Source organism: Hypomesus nipponensis, chromosome 14 (genome assembly GCF_054491055.1).
Source record: "Hypomesus nipponensis isolate SF chromosome 14, ASM5449105v1, whole genome shotgun sequence".
NCBI lineage: Eukaryota > Metazoa > Chordata > Actinopteri > Osmeriformes > Osmeridae > Hypomesus > Hypomesus nipponensis.
The window spans coordinates 17,987,079-18,015,035 of NC_140374.1; the positions used below are offsets into that span (position 1 = coordinate 17,987,079).

Sequence of the window (27,957 nt, forward strand, 5' to 3'; positions counted from 1 at the left end):
GTGTGCGTGCGTGTGTGTGTGTGTGTCATTATGGCCCTCTGTCCTCTGTACAGACAGACCACCCTCTAAGCCCAGTCCAAAGCTGGGCAGGTAGGCTTCATAAATCTTCCAGTACACAGAGAGACAGACTGGCCCCATGCACCTGCCAATCCACCAACCCATGTGGTTCACATGTACAAACACACACACACACGCACACACGCGCGCGTCTGAGCCAGGGATCTCTCCTTCACTCTGTCGGCCAAATAAAAATACACCGGTTTATTGCCTAACGCAGACGTCAAGGGCATTGTGTTTGTGATTTACTGCGGCCCCATGGCTCCGTGCTGATGTACTGTGGGGGCGAGGCGCTTTACATGGTGATGAATCCTTTGGTGTGAGGGACCTGATCAATTGTGACGACACTGTAGAGGCGCGTGCGTGCGCGCGTGCGTGTGTGCACCCTTAGAGCAGCATGGTTAGCCATGGAGAAGTAAGGACATCATTCACGGAAATACATCCATTTTTTATCAGCTCACTGAGAGAAAACAAACACAACACTCACACCCCTTACAAAGGGGGGAGAGGGGGGGGGGGGTGTTGTCTCCAGCAGGGGGAGGGAGGGACGGAGGGAGTAATGACTGCACCTGGGTGTGAGGAGGAGGAGGAGACGTGTCGGAGAGGGAGGCTAAGTAGAACTCAAGGCCTGTCAGACAGACAGCTGGAAACTGCATCCCGCATTTATGGGGGCGTCTGGTTGAGCGATGGGGGGAATATGCACTCTCACTGTATCCATGTAAGTGCGGCTATCGTTTCTCTCCAGCTCTCTCTCAGAGGCCATCTAATCTGTCCTTCTCACTCTCATCGACGACCAACTTTGTTTGTTCCAGTACATCCTCATTTACCCCCATACCCCCATATTTATTTATACCTGTCACTTTTAGTCTTTCCCCCTTCTCTCTCTTTCACCTCCCCCCTTCTCTCTCTCCATCTCCCTCTTTTTATCTTCTGTATATCTCCTCCCGGGTGACTAAGGGGCAGAGATTGATGTGTTGGCTTTCACAGAGCTGGGAGATGCACACAGTGGGGATGAATGAGAACCTTGGGCATCTGAGAGAGGGTGTTTGTGTTTGTGTGTGTGTGTGTGTGTGTGTGTGAGTAGGTGTGTGTGTGGTCAGGACTGTCTGGCTGTGATGAGCTGACTAAGATGAAAGTCTGTGATGATCATCAGATCCTGGTTTCATATCTGACACAACTAATCCTCTGTCTCCATCTGGAGACAAAGAGAGATTAGAGACCCAATACAGTCCCTGCACAACCAACACAGCCCCCCAGAACCCAAACACAGCCCCACAGAACCTGAACACAGCCCCCCAGAACCCAACTAAGCCCCCCCACACCTCATGCAGTACTAGCCCCATCTTCCTCCATCCCTCATTCCCCACCGAGGACATAGCTCCCTCAACCTGCTGTTAAAGCAAGGTTGTGTGGGGGGGAAGGCAAACAAAGCCCGCCCACCCAGGGCAAACGTCCTTCTCTCTCTCCATATGGGGTGTTTTGGGCAGTTGGGATCTCTTCTGATCCTGACCTTAATAACAGCATCCTACACCTCTGGAATCACACCATCTGTCCCCTTTTGACAAATGCACACACTTGTAGTCACAGCACAATTGCAATGTTTTCCCCATCTTTAAGAAGGACCTATCTCTATAATCCTGTGTGAAAGCATTCCCTAGTAACAGATTATTGTGTCAAATTTAGATAATTCTTTAGAGACACAGTGGCACTGAAACTCAACCTGATTACGTCAGAGTCGTTCAAAAGAGGGCATTGGAGTCAAGCATCACATAGCTCCACGGATGTTACACTTGATTTGATTACAAATCATAAATGGAGCCCATTGTTGGAAAGTATGAAAGCAGATAAGTGTGGTTACGTTGACAATCTACGTCAGTGGAAGAGGAAGTATAATTAGCTCTGAGTGTGTGTGTGTGTGTCTGTGTGTGTGCTCAGAGGCCTGAATGTGGTCACACTGTCAAGGTAGCCATGGGTGAGATTCCAGACCAGTGATAAGCTCTGACTGAATTATAGGAGACAGAGCAGACAGGATGTTCTTCTCTGACACATGTACAGATTTGATATCCACATACTCACAAACTCATACAAGTATGCACTTTTACACAGAAACACACACACACACACACAAACACACTCCCACACAAGTGTTGGGGCTGAAGGCATCTGAAAGGGCACCACCATGGTGAAATGCCACAGTTCATTTAGGACAGAAACCGTTACATAAATCCTCCTTCTCCCCCCTCTGGAGCAGCACATTAAACACAGCTCCTCTCTCTCACACACACACACACACACACACACACACACACACACACACACACACTCCTTGTCGTACAGGACTTGACGCCCCACCTCATCACCAATGGCAACACAGAGATTTTCTTAGAGTGGACACAGAATCCCTAATCTAATCCCTCAATGCCAGTTAAACGTGTTGGCTCTCTATTTCTCCTCCAAATTCACTGGTGGAGAGTAGGAGGGCTCTGGGTAGATATCCTCTCAGAGGAGAAGTCAGTGTTGATCAGAGGCTTCATAGAGCTCCAGGATTCGAATGGAAACCATCCCTCCTCCCAGAGCCCCATGTGGGTCAGATGACCGTCTCTCATCTTGGAGTGAAGTTTTGCCAAGTAGTTGCACGACAAACCTACAGGTCTGTTGGTTGGGAGGAGCCAGGTTAGTAATCCTCAAGTCAATAATCTCTTGAATTCGTCTGTGGACTGTTCTCTTCGAATCACCATCAGTCGACAATTAGGGGTTTAAGACCAACCCCATGGGTCAGCCCAAAGACATGACTACAAATGGGTCACCTGCTCATTATCAAAGGGTACATGCTTACTTCACAAACAAAGCAGAATGTTGGTTACAATGAGCCGTTCTAATCACTTAACAAGCCACTGGATACTATTAGTAGATCAAAGTTGACTGGTGGGCCTCACTTGTTAAATTAGCAGAACATGACAGTTTTCTTACAGAGTCTGTGAAGAGCAGATTTTGACTGATGGAATAATCACATTGAACACAGTGATGTCATGCAACACGAGCTGGCTGGGTGACCTTGACTGATGTTTTAAACACACATAGGCGTCCACACACATACACAAACACACACACACACACACCTACACACACACAGCTAGTAAACAACCTAACAATCCAGAGCACCCAGGGAGGGGTTCAGATGAAATCCAATTTCAGTTTGCAACAATGGTGGAAGGGCTCTTAATGGTGGATGGGCTAATGATCGGAGAAGACCAAAAACACAGACACACACAAAACAAAGTGTACTGTGGGCTGAAAATATGTTTAATCCACAAAATAATCTTGCCGATTCTGCAATGACCTTTGCATTACCATTACATGCTCTGTCCTCTGATAAGATCAAAGGACAAGGTGGTACGTTCCAATGGCTTTTATCTCCAAAGCTTGCTCCCTAACAGTTTGTATGTGTGTGTGTGTGTGTGTGTGTTACAGTAAATAGTGTTGTCAGTGAGGTGTTTTCTGAGCCGCTGAAAGGGCGGTAGGAGCAGAGAGAGAGGTCAGCTCAGGGGTGGTCTAGCGGAGAGGTCAAAGGTCAGCTTTGAATGTCTTCCTCACCCAGGGGCTCTAAAAAAGGACCTGTTTGTCTCAATCAACACCGTTCTGTTGAGCTTCAGAAGTAACTCACTCAAAAGTGACTGGCTCACTCGCTCGCTCACTCACCCACCCATTCACTCACTCACTCACTCACTCACTCACCCACCCACCCTCTCACGTCACTCACTTTCTCACTTGCTCACTCATCTCATCTCTCTTGGGGACATGTGTGAGACTGTAGACCAGTAATGCCCTTCTCAGCAGACAGATGATATGGCCTGCCCTTTAGCTGCAGTCAGAGCCCACTGCTTCAGATCAATACCCAGTCCTGCAAGCTGTCAGCGCAATGAATAGGCCGGCAGGCCGGCAGGCAGACAGACAGACAGATAGATAGACAGACATATAAGCAGGAAGAGGAGCAGAAGGTGAACGTACATGGCAGGAGGGGCATTCTCCGAATGGTTCCCAGGAAAGAGGGACACATCGCTGCAGGATGAGGAACATAAATTCCAGACATTCCTCCAAACACCTCGACCCTCGGGTTAAACTTAGCAGGGGGACAGGCTGGCGTCCGGAAGGAAACAGGTTGACCGCTCGGTCACACAGTCTGTATGTGGTGTGTGTGTGCATGTGTGTGTTGGCATGTGATCATAAAACCCCAGAGGGAAATATTTTTGTGATCATGGCGCTAACATGCAAAACGCAACACGGCAGCCTATAAAGTTTTCAAGCTAACTCTATAAAAGCATCAAAAGACAATCTTTCCGCAGCAGTAGATCTGTTTTGATCTTCGTGTAAGACACTGTCTAGTTAAACACAGTGTAGCTAAACAGAGCCCGATAAACACATGGCCAAAAGGGGGAGGACTGAGCCCTGGTTTCTACAGGAACACTTCATACAACTGATCTATCTCATCCTATTCAACAGAAACGTAGCTCATTTACAAAGGACCCCAGGCTTGAACCATGTATATAACTTAATCTTTACTGTAGGCTTTAGCATATGTACCCTGTAGTACTCTGCTCTCTCTCACACACACACACACACACAAGCACACACACACACACACACACACTCACACATCATCCCTAGCATAGTAATCCTCCAGTATTCGGTCTCCCTGGTTTTGCCTCTTCTCTTCCTAGTCCCCCAGTGAAAAAAGACATCAAGCCTGTCGCCACCTCCAGAGGGCTGGTACAGTAATTAGATGGGGAGTCCTCCGATTAGCTGTGATTCTGTCTGTTTAACATCATAATACTGTCCCTTATTACAGCTTAGCCACACAGGCACAATACTGTGTCTGCTTCAGCCGTTCCAGGTCCATTCATGACCGCTCATTGGTCGGTTTGCATCTGGAAGAGGGAGACTTCACAGGGCTGCCAGGCAGGCACTGATAATGAATACCCATGCATACATAATGAGCCATTCTTTCCTGGACAATGAGATGTGGAGGAACCAATCCCCAGTCAGATGGATGCCTTCCGAGACCCTAATGGAATCGCATATATTCCTTTCTCACAACCTCAGCCCACCCCACCACCACCCCACCACCACCCCACCGCCTGCTGACCTGTGTACACACAGCCAAGGACCATGATTGCAGGGTGTTTACATCTCACCTTGTTTTATTACCTCACCTGTCTAATAAATAAAATTAGATAAATAAATACTCTGTACACCGCCCCCTCGTGCCTCCCACACACCTACACTTAGACACACACACACACACTATACCGGACACTAATTCATTGTCTTCCATTGCCAAAGCATCCTCAATCAATACCTAATTAGGGAAGGGGGAATCCCCAGTGGCTATCAGAGTTTGTGTGTGTGTGTTTGTGAGAGTGTGTGTGTGAGTGCAAGTGTGTATGCACGTGCCTTTGTGTATGTATGTATGTGCGAGAGGGGTAGTGCTCAGCCTGGGAAATTAATATGTAAATGCATCATTGGAGGAGAAGTACAAGATGGTGAGGGAGAGAGGGGAAGGGAGAGGGGAAGAGGAGGTCTGCCTTATTTACGGAGCGTAGCCTGGGCCCCCCCCCCCTCCCTCGATCCCTTCCTTCCTTCCTCCCTTCCCAGTGTCAGCTTCTCCTGACCTCCCAACACTGCACCTCATGCTGGCCTGCATGCCTGTGGTCAGGGTCCAGGGTTGTGGTGGGGCCTGAGGGGTTCTGAGTTGGGGGCTGGGGGGGCGGAGCGGAAGGGGCGGAGCTTAAGGGTGGGGGGCGGAGCTGAAGGGGCGGAACTTGGGGGAGGGGGGTGCACTTTGATATGTAACTGACCTCATCTGTCAATAGCTCTGAATGATCGACCAGCTGAAGACCCCTGACACACACACACACACACACACGCGTATATTCACTATATTCACTAGTGTGAAAAGTTGAAACCTTTTCATTTGTCCATGCACTTTCAGCTTTAGTATGTATTGTATGCCTTTATCTCTCTCTCTCTCCCACACACATACAACCAAAATTCCTGCTAATCCCCTAATCCAGGGGGAGTTGTTGAGATTGCAGCTCGGGGACAGTGAGGCGGAGTGTGATGCATACTTTTACCTCGTCATTCACCACCCCCATCCCCCTCTCTTGCCATAGAACTGACACCTCAGGGTCTGAGCATCACTCACATGAGTGGTACCACTACCCTAGCCCCCTCACACACACACACACACACACACACACACAGGCACACACACACACACACTCCTGTCGCCGCCACAGAGCCTGGCGCTACAGCAGGGCTTTGATCAGAGGACGCAGGTTATCTGCCGCCCTGCTAATTTTAGCTCCCCCTTTTAGCCCCGCTTGACTTTGAAGTGCAGAGCCACTGGGTCTGTCTGTGTGTGTGTGTGTGTGTGTGGGGGGGGGGGGGGGGGGCTCTTAGAGCTTATCAGAGCACCTTACACCTCGGCTGGGAAGAATCACACACAACTGCGGAGTGCTCCTGTAATCTGGACGTGATTACACACACTGTTCTGATAATACACAGCGTCTCTCAGCAGATCCACACACGTGGACACGCGCCGCGTGTCTATCCTGCTTCCCCTCTGTCTAGCACACACTAAACGTCCCCGACGCTCCAAACTACGGCATACACACATACACACGTCATCCTTTTCACACACACACACACACACACACACACCCCGGAGCAACGGTGCCAGAAAAAGCTCCATCAGCGAGGAGTAACAGCAGAGCATCGCTGAACTGAGAGTGTGATTATCATTCTGGCCCTTTCATCTGAGGCTGGTCGAACAAAAAAACACAGACACAAGTGCGAGATCCCTGAAGCGTTACAGTCAGTTCCCCAAACAAATAGCTGGGGAGTGGGTGAGTGAACGTGTGTGTGTGTGTGGTGATGATATTACCGGTCCTTAGAGATGATGAAGACTGAGGGAGGTGAACACGTGGGGTAGTCTTGATTGGCAGGTTAGAAAGCTCTGTGGATGCAACACAAACAGACGGCGGTGTACTGTCAGTCAGCTGACCAGCAAGGTTACTGTGCACATACAGTACAGTCGGGTTTAAAAGGTGTCATGAAGGATGATATGAATCAAAACAGGTGTGACGAAAGTGTCAGCCCCTTCAAGTAAATCATTCTCCAATTATTTGCATTTTGCTAGGTTCTATTGCTAAATGTTACACTTACACTTATATAACAACTTACACTTTGTAGAACAACTACAAAAAACGCAAACTAATGTTAAATTTGTTCAATGAGACTTGTGGGCAGTCCCATTTCATATCCAGAAACCAAGCAAAACCACGAATGGACCCATACGTACCACCTGCTGTGCCTTGCCTATGCAGGTCAGTGGGTGGGTCATTCAGACTAAACACTCAACCTTGTTTTACACAAGTAATTATGTCAGTGTGAAAGAGGTATGAAACAAACACACATGGACACACACACACACAAATTCAGCCCATGAATCGTAATGTCCTACTTATAGAGACTCTAACACAATAAAATCGAGAACATAAAAACAACTAGATTTATCCCATTGGCCAGTAGGGAGTATTAAAGTTTAAAGAGCCTGTGTGTGTGTGTGTCTTTTTGTGTTTGTGTGTGTGCGTGTGTGTATGAGGGTGCTTGTATGTGTGTGTGTTTGTGTGTGTATATCCAGTAGTTGGTTTCAGAGCTAAACATAGTGGTCAGTGTTTCACTGTGAGCAGAGCTGCCGCGCTGTGGGTGTGACCTTGTCAGCTGCAGGAGAGCGAGAAAGCTAACTCCTGAGAGTTAGACACAACTGAACACACTCGGTAAAACTACAGTCCATCTCTCTCAGTATTCCTCTCAGTATTCCTCTGAACACAAGGGTGAGACAAATTAAGAATCCCCCATAAACAAGAAGCAGGGCTTGAGACTGGATATAGGGTGTGTGCATGTGTGTGTGTGTGTGTGTGTGTGTGTGTGTGTGTGTGTGTGTGTGTGTGTGTGTGAAAGTGTGTGTGTGTGTGTGTGTGAGAGTGATTAAAGGGGGGATGTTAAAAGTGCAGAGCAAGTCACCAGGCTGAGTCGTTTCCCGAAAGTGTCGTAAGCCTAAGTTGATTGTAGAATCCATCGTACAACGAATCTTAGTTTTACGGGCCGTTCCCAAAGACATCGTAGCTAAAGTGTCTCTTGAAAATTCGAAGCTCTTGAAAATGCATAGATTTAGCCTACTACTTACAAGCATGTTTGGGAAACGCACGTAAGAAATATTGATGGTTTTGTTTTTTGCTCAATCGTTGCTACGATCCATCGCCATCGCGAAACGCAGCCCATTTGACCCCCCTTTCTCACTGCATCTGACTTATGAGGGCCCTGACCAATCAACGGACATCCTTTCCTTCCCATTCCTATTATGAGAAACAGCGTCTGGTGTTTTCCTCTATCATCGAGAAGGCAGTCAGACAACTTTGTCGCCTGGGCTGCCAAAAAGGTCGTTCCAATATACGAGTGTCATTTTCTCTCCAGGGACAGTATGGATCAATACCTGCCTTGTTGTCAAGGAGACACATCAGTCAATGATTTAAAACCTGTGCCTTTACACCCACGTTTAGGTTAACATGCGCACACCCACCCAGTTCCACGCAAAGAGAACTACGCTGTTAGTCTTGATTTTCACCTAAGCCTAAATACATAAAAATGTAGTTCAGTGAGAGGACCAGCAGAGCAGTTTTTCATGCTTCTTAAAGAATAGAGTTGATGAAAGCCTTCCTGACTAAGAGCTGTACACCAGTAAAACGTATGTAATTACTAGTAACTGCATCTACAACCAGTATCCTTTACAGTGTGGAAAGCTAGGGGACCATGGACTGTAAACAGCAGCCAAGGAAGAAAGATGGCCGTCTGCAGATGGGGAAGGAGCGATTGGAACAACAAAGCTGGTCCAGGTTCTCCATGAACACCAGGCCATCCATCTGCATGGCTGGCAGAAACAAGATTGATGGAAGCTATCTGGGGTCATGATTACTCACTCTCTCGATATTATTTTAACCGTCTGTTACCCTATGGGGGTGTGCGTGCACATGTGCATGCTGTGTGTGTGTGTGTGTGTGCACGCGCTTCCATCAGCCTTTATAATCATCATCTTGAGAGACATGTGACACACTGTCTGCTACACCAGATGCACTCCGAGAGAAAGCTGGGAAACGAAACTTCTTAAGCAGAATTGAGTGAAACCAGTCAGCATGTGTGTTTGCGTGTGCGTGTGAATGTGTGACAGACGTTAACCATGAGCCATTAAGACCAGTCGATGGATAAAAGTCAGAGAAAGGCAAACATGCAGAGCCAACAGTCAGTATTCCTCTGAATGCGAGGGTGAGACAAATTAAGAATCCCCCATAAACAAGAAGCAGGGCTTGAGACTGGATATAGGGGGTGTGCATGTGTGTGTGTGTCTGTGAAAGTGTGTGTGTGTGTGAAAGTGTGTGTGAAAGTGTATGTCGAGTGAGTGTGTGTGTGGTAAATGGACTGCATTTCTATAGCGCGTTTTTCTACCTTAGTGGCACTCAAAGCGCTTCACATTTTACCATTCATTCACACTCACATACCGGTGATACTAGTCTAGTTTTAATAAGCGGAGTGGTGTTAAAAGACCTGAGTTGTGCGGTGGGCTATGGCAGGGTATGGCAGGAGCCCCAGAAGGGTAAATGAGGAGAGGGGAGGGTAAGGTGAGGGGCTGTCTGCAGCTGCCGTGGAGTAGAGGACATGCAGCTGTGAGGGAGACTGGGGAAGGGATGTGGAGGAAGGGAGGGCCGGTTAGCTTGGCCTTGAGAAACTCGCTCCCAACAGAGTCCAACAGATACACTTTGATGAAAACAATCACTTTCACACTGAAAACGCCCGCTCACAGAGTGTACCCACAGATAAACAAAACAAACTCTCTGACACACAACCTTACAACCTTAGTCTCCACTTGTTCACCATTTAGGCAGCAGGGGACAGAGGAATTGAACAGGCAGGGAGGAGAATGAGTTTTATCTACCGAGAAATGAAAGGATCAGCTCCTTATTAAGGACCTGAGGTAATATTGATTTCTGTGAGGCTAAGTCTTTAGGTTAGAATAAAAGGAACGTTGCCTAGCTCTACACCTTGCCTAGCCCTCTACCTTGCCTAGCGCTACCCGGTTTTCTATTCAACCTATCTGGCTGCCGCAGCTGTTTGACTTCTGATAGAATCAAATGATCTTCTTTCTGGATGACTATAGCCTGCGGGCCTCTCTCCATCTCTCCATCCAGAGAGAAACCTTAGGGGGGAACAGCTGTTCCCTGTACTCATCTGTCCATTCCGATACATATCCTCTCCTCTCCGCACATCTCCGCTCCTCACCTTCCCCTTCCAGCGGAGAGAGAAAACAGAGTAGTAAAGAAATAAAAACCCCCAACCAAATCCTTGACAGCTGCATCCCTCAAGTCCTCCGTCGCTCCAGCCCATGCCTCTCTCTATCTCTATCTTTCTATCTCTCTCTCTCTCTCTCTCTCTCTCTCTCTCTCTCTCTCTCTCTCTCTCTCTCTCTCTCTCGCGCTCTCTCGCTCTCTCGCTCTCTCGCTCTCTCTCTCTCTCTCTCTCTCTCCCCCCCGACCCTGTCCTTCCTCGGGCAGCTGGTGGCTGGAGAATGCCTGCAGGGGCCTGACGCCACTCCCCTGGAATGCTCAGAAGGAGCCATAGCAGATCCTTTACCACGGAGCCCAGGGGAGGAGCAGCAGGGTCGGGCTGAGAAGCCCATGGCAGTCCGCTCGTTTCACATCCCAGACTCCTGGCGTAAGCCCAGCCCCGACGGTGACGACCCAGGTACCGTGCGTGCCTGGAAAGGTGTGGTACCCCCTCCACCCTGCAGGGGGGCTCGGTTTGGATTGCACTACGCTGTGAGGCGAGGCTGTCAGGTCAGAGGACACACACTGGCCTAAGCACTCAGTCTCATAACAATGAGCCTGAGAGCCAATCACATAGAATCCAAGGCAACGGAACAAAATAGAGCCCTTAACACAAAATGAGCCACAGAAATAGGCTTGATTGTCCTGGCAACTACGAAACCATGTGATTTTGCCACCGTGGTCTGTGATTTCGGTGAATGCGGTCACAAATCGGAATTGTTCTGTTGAGTCAAGTGTTTGAAGTGTGAGAATGATGACAGCTTGTTTCCATCCTGCTCTGCATCTCGTCATCAGCCAGTCTGTCACCTCAGAGGGACGACATCGTTTATCTTCGAGAGCCGTGTGGCGTGCCACAGTGCAGGGTAAATCACCTTACCGCTCTGCTGCTTTACTACGAGGAGGTTTAGGGTTCACAGGAAAGCAGATGACTGTGGGACAGATCACAGGAGAGGGGGAGTGAGGCCAAACCAGTCTTCTGACGTGAAATATGATGTTTGTTGTAAATACCTAGAAATGTTCTATGCCAAGCTAGCTCCACTAGCCAGACATGGATTGAGGCATCGGTACCCTGATTAAAATTAAAACGAGACAATTAAAACCCTCTGGCCTCTGCATGCCACTGACTCTCTGCTGAGGGGAACACACAAGGACAAGGAATTAATCTGCCACAAAGCTGGTTGACTTTTTATGGTCGGCTGAGCCGACAAATTGTTTTACTTCTCAAAGCGTTTTGAGAACCCTGCAACAAAAACAATATCGTTTTTTACAGGAGTGACTTGTCCTTCAAAAGTGTGTTGCAGTAGTGCAGGCTGCCTCTCAGTCAGAATCCCAGAGGTCACAGGAATTCAGAGACAACAGTATGGTTAACATCGGGGACACAGATGGCATTCTGATTACCAAACTTGTGGAAGGGAGGAAATTGACTGGTGCGTGTTTGTGTGTGTGTGTGTGTGTATGTGTGTGTGTGCATGCGTGCGTGGGGGGAAGGGGTGTAATGTGAAGGGGGACCCTGAGGCACTCTGCTAATCTCTGATCAGCCTCTTATTGTGAAGAGAGACAGAGGAATAAGCCACAATCTCAGCAAAGCCAGCTGAAGGCGGTCTCCAGTGAGCAGTCAGGCTTTCTCAGCCCTGCAGTAATAGAGGCAACAGGGCAGGAGGCTCAGACACACACACACACACACACACACAACTCTCTCTCTCTGACCAACACTTATGTTTTATAATTAGGAAACCATTCAGCCAGCAACTTCTGACATTCAGACAACATTGTCATTCTGTAAGCCTTTAGAGAAGGGAGGGCTGGGGGTGGGGAGCTGAAAGCAGTATTAAGATTCCATGTTTAGGTTATATCTCAAATTTGGCAATTCAAATGCCTTCCCAATCACAAACATGAAATACTAACCGAGCTACACAACATGAACATTGGAAAGATACTGTGTCTGACATTCTAATACAGACACAAATATTTCAACCTGCTATCACGCTGTTATGTGCTCATAGGAACAAAAACATTATCTATTGAATTGTGTCCGAGAGCACGATTGTGCAACTTTTTTGTGCAAAACGGAACGTTTCATCTGTTGTGTGTAGCACTTAAAAGGTCAAACAATTCCGCTCCATGACACGATTCAGTGCATACATTTTGTTCATGCCTATGAGCACAAAACAGGAATTCCACTTAGTGCCGCTATTTTTGAACAACATGCACATTACTGTAACATATGTAGAACACGTCACATGTTTTCGTGATGTGAGGATCATATTGTACATACAGTACTGATAACACAACACACCCACCATATGCATACTCATCATTCTACACACTAGTCATGTGATGCATCAATAATGTAGTTTTGTACAACCCAGTGGTGTCTGATGAGTCATGGGAGTTTACAAAATTGTTTCAAACACACTCACACACACACACACACACACTCTAATCACATGTGTTCTGCGTGCCTTCACAGAGAATACTAATTTTAGCATCATGGCTAGCCATCCATGTTCAATGCAGACTGTGTGTGGATGCAGACACCCCCTCAGCCCTCCAACCCAGCCTCTTAACAGCCTCAGCCCTCTAACCCAGCCTCTTAACAGCCTCAGCCCTCTAACCCAGCCTCTCTCACAGCCTCAGCCCTCTGACCCAGCCTCTCTCACAGCCTCAGCCCTCTGACCCAGCCTTTCTCACAGCCTCAGCCCTCTAAACCAGCCTCTCTCACAGCCTCAGCCCTCTAACCCAGCCTCTCTCACAGCCTCAGCCCTCTAACCCAGCCTCTTCACAGCCTCAGCCCTCTAACCCAGCCTCTTCACAGCCTCAGCCCTCTAACCCAGCCTCTTCACAGCCTCAGCCCTCTAACCCAGCCTCTTCACAGCCTCAGCCCTCTAACCCAGCCTCTTCACAGCCTCAGCCCCTTAACCCAGCCTCACAGCTCCAGCTGAAGGTGATCTAACCTGACTGACAGCCTAAGTCTTCAGTCCCAGACTCTCCGTGATACTGCAAGATCATTCCTTCATTCTCCCCCCTCTCCCCCTCTCCAGCCTGACCATTGGAAGGAGGGCCAAGAGATGGTTTGTGTCCCTGGGGAGTCGTGAGAAGAGATCAACACGTCTGCCTGTAGATAAACAACCCTCATCACAGACGGACCTGACCACTGGTCTGGACTGAATCCCCTACCAGAGCCCTGTCATCAGTCTGGGATTGAGGCTCCCGAGGTCCTGGGGGCTGGGGTACTGGGGGCCGGGGTTTTGGCAGTCTCAGGGCCTAGGACTCCCAGCTGCCTAGACTGGAGAGGGGCAATTAAGCATTTCCTGCCTTTGTTCACCTGCAGGCTGTGAGGTTTCTGCTTCTCCTACAGATCCTCCATGCAATCGGAGGCATCTGCAGGGCCCACTGAGCCAAAGATTCCAGTGACCCCGAAGACACAAACACACACTCACACGCACTCACTCACACAAACACACACACACGAGTGCACACACACACACGCACACACAGTTCTCTGGCATCTGCAGGGATGAGTTATGCCTGGAAGTGGGAGTTTTAGTGCAGCTGTTTATGCCCCCACCCTCTGTACTGTAGCTCATTGTGAGCTGGTGTGGCAATTGCAGAATAGCATGTGGATGAGGTGTCATCACCCCCGGCAACACCAACATGTAGCGCATCATTGCAAGGTCATGACATCACTGCCGCCAGATTTCACAACATCGTGTCTAAGACTTGCAGAGTGTGGACATGAAGATCGGCTGCCCCCTAACACGCACACACACACACACACACCTCTGATTGAGCTGCTCTGTACCTTCCACTGCTGCAGTCATCACCCTGGCTCCTGTCACTCCTGCTAATGTTCCTAGTGTCGGCCAAGTGGATTTATACCAGATAAAACTGCTCGGTTTTCCATTTCACTTTATGGGTTTTGAAATAGGACGGACTAAACAACATTAAGTAAGGACGCATTGCGCGGGGGAGAGCCCAAAGAGGCAAGCACTGACAAGCAGCAGATAGAAAACACTAATAGCAAACATGATTTAGTAAACACTAGATGGTGTCCCACAGCCCCACATGCAGTACTTCCCGCAGTACTTCCCGCAGTACTTCCCGCAGTACTTCCCGCAGTACTTCCCGCATTACTTCCCGCATTACTTCCCGCAGTACTTCCCGCAGTACTTCCCGCAGTACTCTCTGCAGTACTTCCCGCAGTACTTCCCGCAGTACTTCCCGCAGTACTTCCCGCAGTACTTCCCGCAGTACTTCCCGCATTACTTCCCGCAGTACTTCCCGCAGTACTTCCTGCAGTACTTCCCGCATTAATTCCTGCAGTACTTCCCGCAGTACTTCCCGCAGTACTTCCCGCAGTACTTCCTGCAGTACTTCCCGCATTAATTACTGCAGTACTTCCCGCAGTACTTCCCGCAGTACTTCCCGCAGTACTTCCTGCAGTAATTCCTGCCCACACCCAGTCAGCATGACGGAGGGAGAGCGATGCCTCGTGTCTGCAGGGCATGCAGACGAATCCAAAAGAGAGCTTCAGTCAGTTCCCTCCATTTATCTTCAAAAGGTATTGTGTAAACATCGGATCCAAGCACGGACCATAGTTCACTGCCACCCCTGGGTGGGACAGCTAGTGTTGATCATCACAGTGTCGTATTCTCTCCAGCTTGTCTCTGTGGTCGAGGGGGAAGAGGGGAGGGTGAGACTATGGTTCTTTTACAGATGCCTCCGACCAGGCACTGGGTCCTGACCTCTGGAGCAGCAGGTGACCTCAGACAGGTTGACAACCTTCACTTTCACCAACCAGGGGTGTTGATAGGCGAGGGGGACACACAGCGAGCGGGCTTCCTTCCCTGGATGTCCTTCCTGTGTGCGTGTGATGCGTGTTTCTGTGTGTGGCCAGCTGAACCACCTGCCCTCTCCCTTCCCCTCTTCTTCTCTCCCTCACTCCTCGCAGGTGGCTAGATTTACAGCCGTGTGCTCATTGGTGCCAGCTGAAGCGGGGGCACGTGGCCTGGCGTTCCTGCCCCCCTCCCCTCCTCGAGCCAGGGCAGGATAGGGAACGCTGCCAGCCCCCGGGACCCGGCATCCACTCACTGGGCATTGTGACAGCAGACATGTCTCTTCCCCCATCCCTATCTCCCATAAGGAGAAGGGGGTAGAGCAAGAAAAAGACAGGGTGAGAGAGAGAGAGAGAGAGAGAGAGAGAGAGAGAGAGAGAGAGAGAGAGAGAGAGAGAGAGAGAGAGACAGACAGACAGACAGACAGACAGACAGACAGACAGACAGACAGACAGAGAGAGAAAATCAAAGAGATTTGATTTTCAAAGAGAGAGAGCAAGCCCTTAAACAGAGACAGATAGAGCTGGGAAGATATTGCCCCAAAAAGGTGGGAGAGGGCAAGAGGAGGAGAGCAGAGAGAGAGAGAGACAGAGAGAGAGAGAGAGAGAGAGAGAGAGAGAGAGAGAGAGAGAGAGAGAGAGAGAGAGAGAGAGAGAGAGAGAGAGAGAGAGAGAGAGAGAGAGAGAGAGAGAGAGACATGATCAATGGGAGTGGGGGAGCGGAAAGTGAGCTTTGACTTGGAAATTGGTATAAATGACTGGCAAGGCCAGTACCTTAGAGCAGCTTTATAAACAGACGGCATCCAACCGCTTCTATACCTGCTCACAGCAAAGCTGTCTCTCTCACACTCTGTGCTGTAAGACCAGCCAACTTGGCCAGCATCCAAGAATCCTAAAACCTTCTCTACATTTTGTACACATTGAAGCAAATAGTTACTGCATTCTGTACAGCATTTCCTTTTCATTATGCATATCCTTTTAGATAGCTACAATTCCGTAGGAGACAGTGGGTATGACAGTAGCGTGATGGGAGGACTATTACCAATCCCCACGGTGTGAGAGACTCCAGGACTACACAGAGCCAAAGAATTACAGTCCGACTCCGGAGAACTCTGGCCAGACGTAGCTATCACTGTCGTCCTCTTGGGGAAACTTCTGTCTGATGAATGAGCCATGCCGATGAAATGAGGAGATACAGCAATTTGTTTGTGTCTCCCAAGAGAAACGACCGCATCACGATTTAGGTTTGCTTTTGATAAGGACTTGAAATGAGATATGGCTGGAGAAAGGGGTAGGCCAGGCGAAGACATGAATACAGGAGATAGCTGCTGGATACCGAGAGGTGTGTGATGGGGCCCATTCAACCCACGGTAATGAAAGATATGATCGAGAGGAGAGGTGAAGAGAGGATGGCAGAAGAGAGGAGAGATGACAATAGGAAAGGATATTGTGTTTCCAACCCGTGTTTGAGAGGGGTTGGATGAGCTCTCCGTGTGGAGTGTCTGACAGCTAAATCATCTTTCCCTCCGGCCTGTAGTCTGAAGTGAGTATAACCCTCATGCTGGGGGACTTCATATACATAGGGGATCACACTCCTCCAGACCTCTCCTCCTCTCCTCCAGCCCTCGCTAAGCTTAACAACCTTATATAGAACAGGGCAGAGCAGGATGCAAGGAGATAGTATCTCCCTGATTCGGATCCTTATTTATCTGGCTGCTGACAGCTGTGTTGATGAGCAGGGATCTCTGGATGCTCTTCCTCTGATGGCTTTATTAGGTGACAGTCTGTAGGGGACTGCCGCGGTGATCCTATCCAGGAGACAGCCTGGCCGTTAGATCCGCCCAGCCTGATCCATACAGTGTATCCCCACGCCATAACTATGATCGTTGAGATAAATCACGTTCCAGGCAGAGGTTTCAGTTGTCACGCCTATGAGAGGCTGGAAACATGTCGGTGGCTCGCCTCACCTTGGTCTCCTGCTTGAGGTTGGGAGGTTCAGAGCCATGTATCTCAGTTCCTATTTTTATTGTTGGCCTGTAATTCAGAGATGGACGTGGCAGGCCTTTTCCAAGCAACCCTCCATAATATTTAGCGGACGCTCTCAGGGGGCTACTCATAGCAGAGCCAGGCTCCAGTGTGTGAGAGAGTGTGTGTGTGTGTGTGTGAGGTGTGTCAGCGTCATGTCGCCTTCTGCGGCTGTCAGTGGGAGGGGGGCGGGGTTGATGAGTCCGGCGCCGAGCAGACTCCCTGGCACCTGGCTGCTGTTTGTCCTTTGGGTGTCCTAGTGACCAGAATGATTGCCTGCACTGACCCCGGCACTGCACTGGGGCTGAGGTTGAGACTGAGGTTGAGACTGGGTCTTGAAGTTGTGGAGGGGTCTTGATTTGGGGCTATGGCCAGGGCTAGGGGAGGGGTCGGGGCAGGGTTGGGCTGGGTTAAGGATGAGGCTGGGGTTTCGGCTGGGCTAAGGAGGGGGTGAGGGTTACGGCTGGGCTAAGGAGGGGGTGAGGGTTAGGGCTGGGCTGGGCTAAGCATGAGGGTTTGGGGATGGGAACAGGGTATCAATACCTGCCCTACCCTACCCCTCTCCAGATGTCTGCATGAAGGGAAGCCTGAAGGCTTTTCTCATCGCTGGATTGGGGCCTGAGCCACACTCCAGCTCCATCCCTCTTCCAGGGCCTAACTGCTCATCCAGCTGGTGCCATAGCAATTAAAGCCTTCAGGAAGAACCGTTAAAAGAAACAGCCTTCAAACTTTCTCATCACTATGAAAAATATTTTGGGAATAAAATACCTCGAGCCCGAATCTCCAGTTTTCAGCCCTTCTACCATTTTCCTCGTGTTGAGCACACTGTTCAAGGCGAAAACACAATGTAAATCATACAGGGACATGGACGTCCATGACAATGTGAGCGTGGGATTTAGGAGACATGAGGTCGACCCTTGGTGAGAGTCTCATATTTATGAGTGCGAGTGTGTGTGTGTGTGTGTGTGTGTATGAGTATTCTGCTGGATGCTCCCACGTGCGTGGATCTCATCTGGAGCCTGCATCAGGGCTGACTCCAAGTGTCAGCATCCCTCCCTCTCCTCATCACTCACACACCACGTTCACAATGTGTGGCCTTCTACTCTTCAAAATCTCCTCCACACACTCCTCCCCTCTCCCCCTCTCTTCTCCTCCCCACACCTCTTCTCCTCGCCGTACCTCCTCTCCTTCCTCTGTACTCCTCTCGACGTCTATACACTCCCAGGCCAGGCATCCGCTACACCTGAGCGATTCGCCTTAACGCATGTTAATTCACTGGTGGCCCAAAACAGAGAGACAAAAGGCAACACCATTAAAAGATAAGGGGAGTTTAGTGCAGGGAAAGATGTCTGTGGAAGAACCCTGACATTCTGGCTAGGATTGTTAGCTGAACTTGCAGGACCTTCAGACACAGAGGTTGTCTAGAAGAGGGCAGCGGCAGAGAACCAGGCTCCTGGCTGGTCAGAGAACCAGGCTCCTGGCTGGTCAGAGAACCAGGCTCCTGGCTGGTCAGAGAACCAGGCTCCCGGCTGGTCAGAGAACCAGGCTCCCGGCTGGTCAGAGAACCAGGCTCCCGGCTGGTCAGAGAACCAGGCTCCCAGCTGGTCAGAGAACCTGGCTCCTGGCTGGTCATAGAACCAGGCTCCTGGCTGGTCAGAGAACCAGGCTCCTGGCTGGTCAGAGAACCAGGCTCCTGGCTGGTCAGAGAACCAGGCTACTGGCTGGTCAGAGAACCAGGCTCCTGGCTGGTCAGAGAACCAGGCTCCCGGCTGGTCAGAGAACCAGGCTCCCAGCTGGTCAGAGAACCTGGCTCCTGGCTGGTCATAGAACCAGGCTCCTGGCTGGTCAGAGAACCAGGCTCCTGGCTGGTCAGAGAACCAGGCTCCTGGCTGGTCAGAGAACCAGGCTACTGGCTGGTCAGAGAACCAGGCTCCTGGCTGGTCAGAGAACCAGGCTCCCGGCTGGTCAGCCACAGCAGTGACCACCCAGGATCCTGCCCGGTAGGGGGTCGTCTAGGGACGCCGGAGACGCCTATAAACAGGCCCTTCTAGATGCACGTGTGTGTGTGTGGCACTGCAGGGTCAGGCAGGGGTCGACTGATTACCTGTCTAGACAAACTGTCTGGAAGCCAGAATGAGTCAGTCTGAGTGCGATGGAGAGAGACAGAGAGAGAGAGACAGAGAGACAGAGAGACAGAGAGAGAAAGGGAGGGGAAGAGAAAAAGAGGGCGAAAGAGCGCATGAGAGAGATTGAGGGAGAGCAGCTGAACGGACAGACGCCTGGTCGGTCCAGAGGAGCGGAGGGGTAGGACCAGGACCACGCTCGCACTCCGGTTCTGGAACTCTCCTCCTCTGAACTCAAGAGGTCGACGGCGTCACTCTGACCTCCTGCCAACTGCAATTCAACAAGCCCACCCACGCCCAGGCATGGAATGGCTGCGGCCAATCCAGAAACAGAGGACGCGATGAGTCACATCAGAGCCTAAAACAACCCCCCTGTCACTTCTGGAAATGCAGTTCGTCCATCACGCGGTCTCCCTAACTGTGCCACCGCAAGCCACTGAGCCCGATGTTCGAGTTGTTAGTGTGAACTGAGACAAAACCAACAAGTTAGCTCCCACAGAGCTGTAGTGGTACCTGCCTGACATCTGCTTGTGTGTGCTGTGTTAAAAGACATCTGGTAGAGCCAAAACAGATCATGTTAGCAACTAAAGTTTGTTTATGTTTACTGTATGCACCTGCCCACCAAAGTAAATTCCTTGTTTGTGACCACTTACTTGGCGATTAAACACTATTCTGATTCTAAAGAGTCTGCCATAGAAGATGGGATGGGACTTATTAAGAAGTACTTATTTGGAATTATTCTGGATCTAGAGCAGTAAACCAGAGGACAATGAGCCGGGTTGCTCGAGATGGATGTATTGGAGTAGAGGCTAAGGATGGACTTTAAAAATATAAAACATAAAGTCCTATCTGAATTCAAGTCACATTGACTTAATTGTGCTTGTGAGCCTGAGTGCTGCCAATCATAAGGAATAAATTATACAGGTAACACCGAAGGTGATTCAAAATCAGTGATTCAATATTGTGTACTGTTCCAGAACGTAGGTTAATCTGATCTTCATCTCTCCCCCCCCCCTCTCTCTCTCTCTTTCTTTTCCTGTTGTGGACAGAATTTAAAAAAAAAACATTCCATTCACAGGAAATGTCTACCGATTAGACGTGTCATTCTCTTTGTGTGGGAAAGGCTGACCCCGTGCTGTTATCCAATTATTGCAAATTGGTTTGACTTCTCAGTCATGACCATCTTGTACACCATTCTTTGTGCAGCCATGTCGACGTAGGGCCATACACCACATCACAAACACAGGCACACCAAGCTCCCAAGAAGCCCTTTTGTCTCACATGGGAATCTAAGTCATTATTTATGGTATGTTCCAAGAATCAAAGAACAGCTCAGGCTGTTTTAACTATGGTGACTTTTCCGGAAACCGGACACAGACCTCATGCTTACGCAGGACAGAAACAGCAGCCTCGACGTCCAAATGTCGTGCAAAGATCGACGTCGTCAAACATCCCGCTACTCGAACTGGGTCGAGCGGGACTAGAAAGCATTCCTTGTCGTGATTGGAATGACACAGCCAATCCCTCACCTTTCGTCACCCACTGCAGCATGCTGGATCTGCTGGATGATAACAGGGAGACGAGCCTGTGGCCTGTTCCCTCGCCTCTACTCTGGCTCACTGAGACACTGTCTATCGTTAAAGGGTTCTACAAAGAACATCAACTGTGAGTCCTACTGTGTAGCGCCATCTTAGCCAAAAGAACAAAACACAGTTGCTGTCTCTGGAGTTTCCTGTCATCAACACATTTTCTTTTTATGATGGACGTTTAGCTATTTCATGCACAAATCATCAACGTGGCGAAGACGATTAAAAGCCACATGAAACCATACTTCGACCACCAAGAGTCTTGTTTGCAACAGTCGAGCATGATCTGTCAAGACTGATCTGAACCACAAAGCCTAAGAGCTAGGTCTGGAAACAGCATCTGCCTTAAACAGACAATCAAGGGCAGCTTTGACTCAGTCATACTTTGTAAATGCATGTTTAATCCTTTGGAGTCTTGTATGCTAGCATGCAGGCTGAACACTACAGAACTACAGACAGCAGCAGCTGTTCTTACCTGGTAAGAAAGCTCTACAAAGCTGCCTCAATATGTTTGGTAATGAAAGAGAATGACAACAAGTTTCTACTCTGACAGGTAACACCTGGACAAGTCTGATAAAACACCCCAACTAGAACACCGAGCAGTCGACATTGGAGGACTCAACAGATTTCCCTGCAACCACCAGCATGCAGAGAGGTATGCAGTCTAGCTATCTGACTCCCAGATGAACCTTCTGGTTACTTCTCAGCACATTTAACGGCCCCGTAAAAGGCACGGTCAGCATGGCACTGCGTGTAATATTAGATCTCTCGTCATCATTGTGGTTTGGACCTGAAGACCCCAATCAATCCCCAGTCACGTCCTTTGTCCTGATGGTTTGCTAATAAAGCTCCACGACACACACTCAGGAGAGAGCAAAAGAGAGAGAGAAATATGACCTGACTCGATGACGGCAGTTAAAGTCATGCTAATAACTTGCATAGGGTAATTAGCTACACAAATACCTGCAGCTCTGCCAGCTAAACTGAATATGGGCGACGATACAATGCATGGAAAAGTCCGAAACCATTCACAGAGTATCAGCTCCTGACTAGCCTCTTGCACTTGAAATTCAAGAAGTGACGATGTATGTCGATGTAAAGCCCCCAGATGCTGTTCCCCCGCCTCAGATACAAAGCAAGGCCTGATCCGCTCCTGAGCCAGGGCAACGTGATCCACCCTGCCATGTGTCCACTGCCAACAGTGGACACATAGGGGTCGAGCGGGTCCATACTAGGAAAGCAGCGATGCATGTGCCCTCTATCCCGAGCCTGTCACTGTGGTTGCATACCCTCGGGCATCCTGGCCGTGTACACCTGACCCTAACAACCAACGGCCCTAAACAACCCTTATCCCCAGGAACTGTATCCCGATTCTCTGTACCCCCTGGCCCTGTACCCTCTGACCCCTACTGTACAGGCCTCAAAGGGGCAGGAAGGGCCTCAGGTTCTGCCCCCAGTTCTCCTGCCCCTCTGCCCCTGCTGCTATATTTACTCCTCTAAGCGGCCCCGCACATCACGTTGGGATCCTGTTACCCCCTCGCGCCCCGGCATATATACCTCCAGTTATGTGAACGGCGGTCACAAGCCTGCAACACTCAGCCATGCCCGCATTCACTTGAGCTAACACCCCAGCTCCCTAGCCTGTCTATCTCTCCCTCTCGCTCTGTCCCACTTGGTTTATCTGATCTCCATCAGGCTGTCTGCCTCTCTCGCTCAATATTTCTCTCTCTCTCTCTCTCTCTCTCTCTCTCTCTCTCTCTCTCTCTCTCTCTCTCTCTCTCTCTCTCTCTCTCTCTCTCTCTCTCTCTCTCTCTCTCTCTCACGCGCTATCTCAGGACAAGGCAGGGGTCAGCAAGGGACGAGAAGGGAGGAAGGAGTGAACAGACTAAATGAGAATCGATAATGATGGGTCCAGTTAAAGAGAAGATGCTGCACTGGCTTTTAACCCCTTTGTTTAGACATTCAGGTAGGAAGAATGTTAATTAGGCAGGTAAGTAGTTAGGAAGCAAGTAAACGAGGCAGGTAAAGAGGTATGAAGCTGGTCAATCAGCCAGGCAAGTAAGTAGGAAGCAAGAAAAGTGAAGCAGAAAGACAGGCAGGGAAACAGATATTGAGACAGCCTGCCTGCCTGCCTGCCTGTTTGCTTGCCTGTCTGCCTGCCTGCCTGCCTGCCTGATCCATAATGGAATCATCATTCGATATTAGCTTGGTATGAGACTGATGGGTGTGAGCCTAAAATAAAGGACCATGCGTCACTGAGGGCTGGACTCAGCAGCTATTACACTGGAGCAGCAGAGAGCTAGCAAAGGGCTGGAGTCTGCTTCCAAATGGAATTGGGAATTGGGTTTTTAAATTGCCATTGGAGTTACTCTACACACCAGTCAACAAAGTGATATAGCATCAGTCAAGACCCAGAGTTCTGCAGTTAATCAAATACGGAAATTAAACACAAAGCCTGTTTGGTTATGTTAACCAACCTACTCAGGGTTGCAGTGCCACCTAGTGTTAGTGATGGGACTTCCAAGTTAGAGCGAGTAATTCTGTCTTCAGTGTAACTTGATAAGGACATTGATTTTGAGTCAGTAAAGAAGGTGGAGTACCTCTCAGTTGATATGAATAAACTACCCTGGGGAACACTTTTTTTCCCTTGGACTGTTTTTTGATGAATAGCTCGAGCCTCAGCCTCAGCCTCAGCCTCAGCCTCAGCCTCAGCCTCAGCCCCCAGCTTCCAGTCCCCAGCTTCCAGTCCCCAGCCTCAGTCCCCAGCCTCAGCCTCAGCCTCAGCCCCCAGCTTCCAGTCCCCAGCTTCCAGTCCCCAGCCTCAGTCCCCAGCCTCAGTCCCCAGCCTCCAGCCCCCAGCCTCCAGTCCCCAGCCTCCAGTCCCCAGCCTTAGCCCCCAGCCTCAGTCCCCAGCCTCAGCCCCCAGCCTCCAGCCCCCAGCTTCAGTCCAGTGCCAATCTTAGCTTCCGTCTCATTCCTCTGCTTTCCAATTATTCTCTTTTCTCTCTTCTGTTGAGATTTTTCATTTAGCTATGATTGATCATTGATCAAGTAGAATAAATCAGCTAGAATAATCTGTTGGAAGTCGACACAAGTGTCCAACACCGTTACTGTGGATAGAAAGGTCTTCTCTGTCCGGCTTTGCATAATGAAGGGCTCTCACTAGACTACCACCAATATAATATAATTACCAGTACAATATAATTATGTCTGTCTGTCTGTCTGTCTGTCTGTCAACATACAGTAGTGGAGGTGCTTTGCATAAAATGCACCTTGTTTCCCTCAAGTCTCAATTATTATAGTTGCTTAAGAGACATACTTGTATATTAAATACAAGTATGCCTATAGAATTAAAGCTTTGATGAAAAAATGACATTCGTGTTTGCAGTGTTGACAGAATCCCACCAGGGGGTGCTGCTTGTCAGGGAACCAAATAGGAATCGGACTGGAGTTTCTCTTTCTCTCCTGCTCTCTGCACCAAACCAGATGAAGGGCCATGTTCCTATACACATGTTAAAACAGCTAATTGTGATTAACCAGGTCAATATACATGCTCCATTGCAAAGGCTTCTTCAGTCTAGACTTAGTCTGTGTAAGGAAAACTTCCATGGTCAAAGTTGTTTATCTAGTCGTTTAACTACTGAAGATTAGGAATTATGGACACGGAATCATGTCTAAGATGATCCATTCCACGATGTTTGATCTTAGAACATAGTCTAAGATCAAACATGCTTTAGACCCCTTGTTCTCATCTGCCTGATGAAACCTCCCTGGCTTCATACCTTCATCTAGTAATTAAGATCTATCAGTGGACCAGACAGACATCTCCTCAGCCTAGCTGTGTCCACTTACCTTCCAACCTCGAGTAACATGAGAGTTACTACAGCCCAGTCTTTGATCAAAGCTTCCCGGACAGCACAGGGCTATGTTTTTTCTGCCAGGGAAAGCCTCCTGCTCTCTGGACAAGCATTCTGTCTGTCAGGGTTAGTCCTGACTGGTAGCTACTGTAGAGACTGTGGCCCTAATGCTTCCTAATGCTAATGCTGTCCGTAGCCACTCTCAGAAGCGCTAGGTGTGTAGGTACGTACTAGACAGGCCTGCTGTCCTTTAAAGACTATATCAAAGCCCCTGTAAAGACAATCTCTGGCAGCTTCACCACACCACCACCACCACTAGCATGAGCACCTGTGTAGCTGCAGACTGGTATTAGCAGGCTTGTTGATACCATCAGGCTGGATGAGAGTTGAGAAATTCACACGTGAATCAGGAGAAAACATAACCTCCTCTAGCTCCTCTCCTGTTAAAAAGAAAACTCTCCTAAAAGACAAACTTCTGTTATCTCCCTCTCTCCAGGTTTCCAATGTCTCTCTTTAGTCCTAAAATAGCAGCTAGGTGCCCCGGAAGACAGGAGCAAGGACAGAGTCCCCTGACTGGGAGAGAGCCTCCAGATCACTTTTGTATCAGGGGCGAGAACTGGAGCAGATAAATACCTGTTCAACTGTGTCCTCTTTAATACTCACCAGGGGCTTCAGGATGATGACATGAAATTAAATCTCATATCTAATCTCCCTATCAGCATTTGTTGGCAGGGAGCCAGGCCGTGAAGTGAGGCTTCAGACGGATAGCGAAGAAGGGGAGTGGGGAGTCAGATGGCTGAGCGGTGAGGGAGTCGGGCTAGTAATCAGAAGGCTGCCGGATCGATTTCCCACCGTGCCAAATTACGTTGTGTCCTTGGGCAAGGCACTATACCCTACTTGCCTCGGGGGGGAATGTCCCTGTACTTACTGTAAGTCGCTCTGGATAAGAGCTTCTGCTAACTGACTAAATGTAAATGTAAGAACGAATGTAGAGGGTACACAGTGTGTGCTTCCTGTCTGTTTGAAGTGGACTTGTTCTAACACAGGGATGGTCGGAACTAAGAAAATAATTCATGCCGGATGATCTGTCTTATTCATGTTGACACTCCAACCTAAGAGGACCAATCTCACTGAAAGATTTAGTCTACGTCTTACATGACTCTGAAACACAACCTGCAGGTTCATCGGATAAGAACAATTTGCCATGCCTGTTTGACCTTTTTCAGACAATGGGAAATTCACACAGCAAATACCGCACATCATTACACGCTCATTACAAAGATTGTCACTGACGTGACAATCTTCTAGATGGATCAACGGTATTCTACAAGCTTGCGTATTGCAACAAACCTCTTCTGAGCGCCTGATGTTAGCAGCTTCACCAGCGACAATGCGAGAAGAACTACAGGGGCCAAGGATTACACTGGAATTCTATTGACATTCGTTTCTGTTAAGGTTAGCTTAACGTCACTGCCTCCTCGGAGGAAAGGGTGAGTCATTGTTCCTCACAAGAGCAGAGTACATGGTCCTTAGTAGCTCAGAGGGCATTCACAAAAGGAAACCTGTGGGTGGGGACGACTTTGATATCAGACTTTGATATCAACAGACCGTTTCAATAGAGCAGGGTAAGTTTGGCTGCATACATTAAGTTTTTTTGTACTCAATAAATAACACCAACATGGATATATGATGGGTGTCAACCACCCACTTGGTTTGGTTTGGCTGTTTCTGCTTTGGTCCTCAGATTGGATTCTTGGTGACCCTCTGCTGTGCTCTGTTCTATAACAGCCATTAAACACAATGGTTCTGGAGGCCAGCCCAGTAGTGAACCCCGACTTTGATATTTGAACAGAAGACACATAACTGTGGCTGTGAAACATGACACCTTCCTTGAAGGCACACTCCGTTTCCTGTTTATGGAGCGATGCAGGACCAAATGCTTCGTAACCCTCTCTCGTTTTTTTTTCTTCCTTTTCACAAGCACCTGTGTTTCCAACAACCCTTAGGTTTTATCAGACGGTACCTATAGCTGAAAATGAAGGGAGATCAAGTTTGGATATGGACTCCTGTGGCATGAGGCCAATAAAGAGCTGAGATCCACAGAGATACAAGAGACAACCAGTCTCTCTTGAAAGTAGTTCCAGCAGCCTCCACTCCAGCTCAGACCAATTCTTTTGAAAGCATCTTTCAACAACCATGATTTTGGCAGGCCAATGGGTTTAAATGGGTTAGAACCTAAATATAGTCCTTCCATGGCAGTTTACCTGAATATGTACGAAAATGATGTATTTACTCATGGAGTTGCATTCTAGACCTTGTTGTAAGGCTTCTGACTGAGTGAATTCCAAAAGAACAGCTAGAAGTCATCCATTAACAGTATAGAGAGAGAGAGAGAGAGAGAGAGAGAGAGAGAGAGAGAGAGAGAGAGGTGGGCAGAATGCAAAAGAAACGAACAACAAGAAACAACCCTCTGGTCCATGTTCATGCCAGCCCGTTGGAGATTAATAGTGACAAAACTGGGCTTTTATTTGCTCTACGTTCCTCTGGCCAGGCCAGGCACCGTCTCCCCGGCGACCCACCTTTCATTGGCCTGACTGACGAAGGCACCAGATGTTGCTATGCTACTACAGCCCCAGCAGGAAACACTGCAGCACCGAGGCTAGGCCTGCCAGAGGCCCCTACTGTCCTGGTCTGGCCTTAGCCCAGTCATTCCCTCCCTCCCTCCCTCACTCCCTTCCAGCCCCAGCCCCAGCCCCAGCCCCAGCTCCAGCACTCAACACAACCAGTCCGCTCAGTCCAGCCTCTGCTACCCATTCTAGTGCTCGCTCTGTCAGCAAACCCTGACCAGCATACCAAGCACAGGATCTGAGGAAGCTCACTCATAGACTGTGTTGTGTTGTTTTTTTTAGACCTGTTTTATAGCCAAAGGGATTCTCTCTTCTGGTTGACATCTGCTGATGTGTCAGTTATGTGTGGTTAGTGAGTGGATATCTATTAAAGATCTAGAGTGGACAGGAAGCTGAAGGAGAAAGAAACCAG

The 27,957-nt window shown here is 49.1% G+C and overlaps 1 protein-coding gene across 2 annotated transcripts in view; it reads right to left on the reverse strand.

Annotated features, from left to right (window-relative positions):
* The window catches only part of tspan9a (tetraspanin 9a), a 119,788-nt gene that overhangs the window by 78,111 nt on the left and 13,720 nt on the right, over positions 1-27,957 (reverse strand). The window contains exon 3 of one of the 2 annotated variants that reach the window (XM_084672437.1): positions 7,001-7,072. The exons of the other annotated variant lie outside the window; for it this stretch is intronic. The gene's annotated coding sequence lies outside the window, so the exon portion shown is untranslated. The remainder of the gene's footprint in view (positions 1-7,000; positions 7,073-27,957) is intronic. 2 annotated transcript variants of the gene reach the window in all.